The sequence below is a fragment of the Ochotona curzoniae genome, unplaced genomic scaffold (assembly GCF_017591425.1).
Source record: "Ochotona curzoniae isolate NIBS_2020 unplaced genomic scaffold, NIBS_Ocur_1.0 scaffold_4683, whole genome shotgun sequence".
NCBI lineage: Eukaryota > Metazoa > Chordata > Mammalia > Lagomorpha > Ochotonidae > Ochotona > Ochotona curzoniae.
The window spans coordinates 24,152,088-24,159,877 of NW_024467121.1; the positions used below are offsets into that span (position 1 = coordinate 24,152,088).

Genomic DNA, 7,790 nt, shown 5'->3' on the forward strand with positions numbered 1-7,790 from the left:
GACTGGAAATATGACTGGCAGGAGAACTTGTGGGCACATCTCTGCTAGGCTGTACTTAATTGCTGGTGAGCATAAGAACCAGGGCTGAGGGCAGTCCAGGCTGGACAAGGCAGCAACACCTGTTGACCTGTGTGAGGGTTGGTCTAGGTATGGGTCAGGCTGAATTAAGCCAGGCCCACGTGGGCATGCAATCCCTCTCAACTATGTAAACACTATTAAAAATAAAATTTAAAAAAAAATTTAAAAAGAATGCTCTGTTAGGCTATTGACTTCATCAACACTAAACCAGCAAGCAACGACCCACTATTTGATACTTGCATAAGTGAGAAAGCCAGGGAAATCACCATTCCTACATGCAGACATGCCCACCCAGTCGTTCCCACTCATGATCCAGAGCTGAGGGCTATCTCTGAGGGGCAGCTCCGACAAACTCATCCTTGTGTTGGAAGGAACTCAGAATACCAAATCTCAGGAAGTAATTATATTTAAGTCATATCTGATAGACTTTAACACAAGCCAACAAGGCTCTGATAAGTAATTTCATCTATCAGGAGAAGAAAGGAGCATGAGATTTCTTAGCAATCCTTTCTTGGAGGGATGAGAGTCACTGACCTATGAGACTTGCCTGGGTTGAACTCTGCTCTGTAGGTCTAATTATATGAAGCTTTTGGAGCCAATTCTGGGGGATGCTCACAACTTCATGCACTTTTTTTTTTTTTACTTCTCTGAAGACTTCCTGTAAGTCAGTTGCATTATTAAACACATCAGTTCTTACAGATGGGGTATTGTCATGATAAGTTAATATCCTCTCCCTGCTTTGACTCATGTTCTAATGACTAACTGATATTTTATCTGCCTCTTTGCCAGAGCTGAAAAAAGTCCTTTGTCTTAATAGCTGTGCTTATTATCTTGACAAAAATCCGTCCACCAAGAATTGAGTCCTGTACAGAAGCAAGGCACATGCCTCCCAGAATATCTCTCCCGAGGCAGAGCTGGCCTCATCCACATCTTTGAGCCATGACTGGTTGGAAATGTGTGAAATCTTTATTCACAGTTGAACATGGGGAGAGTTCATTATAGTTCAGAAACCCTAAAATCTAGTACAAAAATTATACCATCTCCGATTCTTAACCTATCTGGATTAAGAAGAATGCAATTTTCCTTAAGTTCTGTGAAGCAGATGTTTCAATATAAATAACAAATAGAGGACATTTTAGCTGAGACAAAACCAAACAAGAGCCAGAAATTCATGCTTTGATCCTGTGGTCGCCTCAAAAGATTAATGAGTTCCCTGAATATGTATGTATTCATCAGTGAAAACAAGAGTAAGATTCATGGGACTGGTATTGTGGCACGGTGGTTTAAGCCAACATTTTTGAGGCTGCCATTCTGAATCCCTGTACAATTTTAGTTTTTGCTGCTCCGTTCCAGTTCAGCTTTCTGTTAGCGTTCCCGGGAAAGCAGCAGATAATGAACCAAGTTACAGCCAGCCATACAGGAGACCCAGATAAATCCTTGGCGCTTCACTTAGGCCTGGATCAGTGCTGGCTGTTGTGGACATTTAGGAAGTGATTCAGCAGGAAAAAGAGCTAACTCCTTTCCTCTGTCCATCCTTCTTTGTCTTTTCATCTCCCTCTCATCCTGGTGGTCACTCTGTCTTTAAATATGTAAATCTTTCAAAACCATGAATGAGCATCAGATCTTGATATCAGATGGAATAGTATCATGTCATACAAATTCTGTGTGTGTGAATTAGCTGCAAGGAATGTAACAATGCCTGATAAGCTTCCTGATTGATAGTCCTGAGTCAGCTTCCTTTCCTTTCTCGTAACACTTTCTCTCTGTACCTTTTCCTGGAAACAGGATGAAACCAGGGTTTAATTCCTCAGCAGATATCTTTAACAAATGCCATCTTCTAACAGATGATCTTGTTATTTATTAAGCCTGTGTTATGTTAAATATGGTTTTCTGACTGCTGTAGAGAAAACAAAGAGATTTGAGTATGAACTCAAGGTTTTTACAAATTACAACTTGAACATGTGAAGTGACCTTATTTCACAGGAAAAGGTGGATTTATGAATTTTCTAACTTAAAGATCTAAACGGCACATGAGCTGAAAGCAGCCAGGAATTCTGGTCTCATTGCAGTGTGGTAAGATAAAGGAGCTGTGCTTTATGTTTCCACATTTGGACAAAAATGTCTCTTCTCCATGAGAGATAATGTCAAGGTTGGATGGGGTTCTCCACATGTTGGGCCATTTGCTACGTCAGGACAAGCATCTCCCCGGAAAAGATGAGAGATTTTTTTTGTTTTCAATCTTCCCACCGATCTGATTCTGTGGATTGCAGGGCCTGCAGTGGCCGCCCTAAACCTCATTAGTCATCCCATCACATCCTTTATGTCTTGATGATCAGATTGAGTTTTGACCTACTTTCTAGGTAAACTAGTAAAATTAGGATAATTATGCAATCCAAGTTTAATATATGTGGGAGATTTGGGGTAAAGTGTAGTTAACTTTTTCTCAGGAAGAACACAGATTGAAATTCTGCAAATTAAGTTTGTGCAGAATTTCGTAAACTTGAATTGGTAACTTTTTAAAAATGGTTCTGTGTCTAGGAATGGTGCGAGATTTAGAAAGCTTGCCTGTCCGTCCACAGACGGTGTGTGAAGCACGTGGGAGGAACTGAAATTTACTAGTCCTTGCAAAAGTCATGGATTCTGTTGCTTAAGCGCTTGTCCTCATGTGGGCTGCATGTAGCCTGCTTACAACAAAGTCTCCATCAATCTTGGAGGGAGACCCTTTATAAAAAGATGTGTTTTGTAAGCAACTCGTTATTTTAGTTAGAAAAATTTTCCTTTCTGAGAAAGTTTCTCTTCAGCTTATAACCCTGAAGTGACACTAGAACTTCAACAGAAACATTTTATTTCTTTTCAGAGAAGCCACAGCCTTAGAGAAAGGAATTAACTGGAAATAAATTTACTAGAAATGAACTTGGTTTTTAAAAATCCAAAATTGTGGATGAACTTTAAAAGTACTTTTGTCTGTATAAAATTTGATACAGAACAATTTCACAGAGACTCACAAAATTCATAAAATTCAGAGAATTTACCAAGCTGTGTGTCTAAGATTTGGCATACTATACTGTAAGTTATATCTAAGGGTAAATGAAATGTATCTATAATATTAACTCATCCATCCATCAGCCAGCCTTAACAACTGTTAACTTATACCCATATTGCTTTATTTACAGCCCAATTCATTTTTCTTCTGCCTTCTGTTGCCCTAGATTATTTTGAAGTAATCCTCAGTCACCTTATCATTTCATTGTAATACTCTGTGTATTTTCTTTAAAACAAGGACATTTCTAATGACATAATCACAATATTGTTAACATGAAGAAAAATAGCCACAACTCCTTAGGGTCATCAAATAGTCATAGTTCAAATATCCTTGACCATCTCAACTTTTTAAAAGCTTAGTTTGAGCCTGGATCCATGTAAGATTCTTAAAATACAGTAAGTTAATATGTATCTGAAGTCTCCTAATCTATAGACTGGTGAATACTCCCAATTTCCCTCTTTTTTTATTTTTTTAAAGATTAATTTTTATTATTTTTTTTATTGGAAAGGCGGATATACAGAGAGGAGAGACAGAGAGGAAGATCTTCCGTCCGATGATTCACTCCCCAAGTGAGCGCAATGGCCGATGCTATGCCGATCCGAAGCCAGGAGACTCTTCCTGGTATCCCACGCGGGTGCAGGGTCCCAAAGCCTTGGGCCGTCCTCGACTGCTTTCCCGGGCCACAGGCAGGAAACTGGATGGGAAGTGGGGCTGCCGGGATAGAACCGGTGCCCATGTGGGATCCTGGGCGTGCAAGGTGAGGACCTTAACCACTTGCGCCACCGCGCCGGGCCCAATTTCCCTCTTTTTAACTATGCAACTCACTGATTGAGTATAGGTTGTTCTTCCATAGAGTTCTCCATAGCATGGTTTTGATGATCTAATTCCCATGAAACAAGCTTATTCTTTTGTCTCTGATGTCCTAACACACATTTCTCTACTTTAGTTTAAGCTTTTATATTTAGGGATAGTATTTCAAAAGGCAATATGTTTAAATTCATAGTTCGTTTGCCATTTTAAAGTATTTTGGCTTTATTTTTATCATCTTATTTTTTGTTGTCAGTTAATCCTACATTTGTTCTTTGATATTTCTTGCCCCCCTTTTTTTTTGAATTGGAAGCAATTTTTAAAAACTGTATTAAAGAATGTCCATTGATTCATTTTTGATGTTTGAAAAATAATGGTAAGCATTTATGGAGTATTTTTCTAGGTGTTTTATGGAAACTATGATTTTATTTTACACAATGAAACATTTGCTATTTATAATCCCTATTTCCATATGGAGAAATTGAGGCACAATATAATTCACCCTATGTCACCTAGATACACAAGTAGCAAGAGGCAAGAGCCAAATTTGAGTTTACAGTTGAACTCCTGAGTCTTTGTCTCTTGCATACACAATAAGTCCTTTGTGGGCAAGCCTATGTTCTTTATACGCAACATTGTCCACAGCACAAACCTAAGTCAGGGGTCTTAGTACAGGAAAGATATGGGGGGAAGAAAGGAATCCTGGCCTCTGGAATTACACTTTCCTTTTGTATCCTATTCCACGCAAATGTGCTTAGTCACAGGGTTATCGGATTTAGCAAATGAAAATATAGAATGGCCACTCAATTTAAATTTTAAATACAAAATTTATTTTAACTATATGCCATATAATATGTGAGGACACTATTTTGTAGTAAACAGTACTTTGCTGTTTATTTGAAATTCAAATTTAACTGTTTATTGCCTGGAAATTCCACTTGTCTTGGAAAAATCATATTGCTCTGATATTCATGCATTCAACTAAATTCCTCCCTGTTCTTTTTTCTCTCACACTGAGTATAAAAATGCTGGATATGGCTTTTCAGTTCTCTTTTCTGCTGGGGTTACACTATGTTCGTTCCAAACTCTGGGCTCCTGCCAAGCTAGTGTTCTTGCCATAATTTCATTCCACTCAGTATCATGGTTATCTACCCAGTCATGATGGGATGTATCCAATATGGGGACAGGCTGTGCCAGGAGGTAGAGGGGATGATGGTCAGCAGGACAGAGGGTAACACTGCCCTTGAAGGAAATGCCCCTGCTGAAGGTTCCAAGGGTGAAGGTATGGAAAGCACAGTAACCACTGTGTTGATATTGTCACGAACCTGCAGGAAACCAGCTTCGTAAAAGAAGCCTTTAAGAAGTACATCAAAGATTACATGAAGTCAGTCAAAAGCAAACTTGAAGTACAGAGACTACAGTTTCCAAAACTACCAGTTCTATATTGGTGAAAACATGGATCCAGATGGCATGATTGCTCTGCCTGGATACCGTGATGGCAGGACCCCCCTTTTATGCTTATCTTTAAGGATTGTTTGAAAATGGAAAACTGCTAACAAAATTGGCAATTACTTTGGGTCTATCACTGATCATCATAGATAGCTGACACTTGTCATCCACAACACCAAAACTTGTAAGAAATGGGACAGATGTTAATTTTTTAAAAATGATGTTTACATAGCTGATCAGGATAAGAAAGATTGAGGGTTAAGAAAAAAGGGGTGTAACTGTTTCCAAATTTTCTTTTCTTCTTCCTGCATCTGGGGGAAGGGGAAGACAAGAGGAGAAACCATACCCAGCCTCCCAACTACCCCGTACCCAGGGAAACAGCCTCCTGATATCAACTCAGGGTCCGCAGTGTAGTGCATGTTCTGAGGGTTCTGCCCAAGTAGTTTCACTAGTTTTGAAATGTTATCAGTGTCACCTATCCAAGGGTGAGGAACCCCTTCCAATGTACATTGGTTGACATAGTTAACCTTAGAATCTCCATTCGCCCAGATTATTTGCTGTCATATTTGGCCGGGGTAGTTGTCCAATTTATTCTGTCCTCCTCCCACTGCTTTGGTACCAGATGTCCTCTGGACGCCCCAGTGGACAGCCATATTATCTGTGCCAGCCAGCCATTGCCCAAATGAATATTACCTTGAGCTCTTCATTTATTTTTATCATGGTTCTCTTGAATGGAGGCATTGTTTTTAAAGAAAAGTTTGGATCTATAACTACAATAGGAAAAATTGTGGACTTGTGACTGCTGTTGAAGGACTTACTGCTAATATAATATAGGAGAAACAGTGAGAAGGGGTGTGGGGATTGGGAGTGTGGAAGGGAAAATCCCTGAACCCGTATGGCTTCCTGGCACATTCGAGATGAGGACTTCAGCCACCAGGCTATCGTGTCAGGCCCAATAAAAATAAATCTTAACAAAAAGAGGTTGTCATGCAGATTATCCAAAAATAAAATGCATTGAAACTCATTTGAGAGAATGCCTCTTAGTTTAGTGTATATTTATGCTCAATCCATCCTTTTGTGTTCCTGGAGAGGCTACGTTTGATTTGCTGACTGCTACTAGAAAGTCTAAGACTGTCTTCAGAGCACTTCTATGATGAAAACTGCTGGGGCTGCAATAAAAACCCAACAATCCAAGGTTTAATTCTGAATTACAGTAAACGAGGGACCATGATCATAGCAGTGCCAACATTTGAAGTAGAGCCTTAACACATTTCATTACTTACGACTGAAGTAACTAAACTCTGGAAGAGATTACCAAAACACACACACACACAAATAAAATAGTGATTCAGTAAATAAACCAAAAAGAAAATGGCAGATATGAACAAAATTTGTACTGCCTTTTTACACTGCCATCCTCTCAGTCACCAGCTTAATTCCTTTTTTCAGTCTTGATTAATTAAATCCTCATAACAGGAATGGTCATAAATTATAGATTTGTTTTAAAATTATCTAGCTACTTCATTCATCAACAAATGAATTTATAGTTATTATACTTTAGTAATCTTATTCATTATCAGATACATTTTTCTTTTCTAAAAATGCTAAATTGCTAAAGAAAACCTCAAAGCTGTAATGAAAACATGGAAAATATATGAAAGTGGAAAGAGGAGAAAGGATGATCTTTGGTTCTTAATCAGAGACAACTCTAATTAACATTAGTAATTAACCTTCTTTTTAATATTTTTCCATACTTGATTGTACATTCTAATTGATATTTTTGAAGAGTGTTCCAGTTAGACAAAGTCTGAGACTTAGCCAAGTTAAGAATAAGCTACAGAATTGTAAGTGTTAGAACAAAGTGGTAGGCAGAGAAAAATATGTGAAGGAAGATCCATCCTAGATGGTGACACTGAGCAGACCCAAATGAGTGGTGACTGAGGGGCAAGGCATGTCGGTTAAGGGTCTACATGGAAGATGCACACAGGTCCTGAGGCAGGGCAGGCTGCGTGTTCTTCCAGATCAGGAGAGGGGAAAGATGAGTACTGCAAGACAGGAGTGTCAGGGGCAGAGTGATGGAAGGTGAAGTCCAAAGGTTGGGAAGCCATACATGGCTGTTGTTTTAATTAAAGCCAGAGACCCTTATAGTTTTGGACACAGGAAGGAACATTTTGAAGAACATCATTCTAGCTTCTATGTGAGGTGTTAGAAGTGGAAGCAACAACAAAAAAGAGCAATTTGCTAGAAATCTGGGAGTTGAAATGGTGGAGACGTGGTTTGAATTTGGAATGCTGGAACTGCGAGGAGTTGATCTGAGATGGATGTTGAGATGGGCTTGTGGTCATTTATGAGAGATTGATGCAGGAAGTAAGGGGAAGGTGGAATCAGGAGGACTCTACTTCCAGGTTCTGCA

The 7,790-nt window shown here is 39.1% G+C and overlaps 1 pseudogene; it reads left to right on the forward strand.

Moving 5' to 3' along the window:
- The first annotated feature begins 5,140 nt into the window (after window positions 1-5,140).
- LOC121148098 lies at window positions 5,141-5,484 on the forward strand (annotated as a pseudogene).
- Window positions 5,485-7,790: the final 2,306 nt, after the last annotated feature.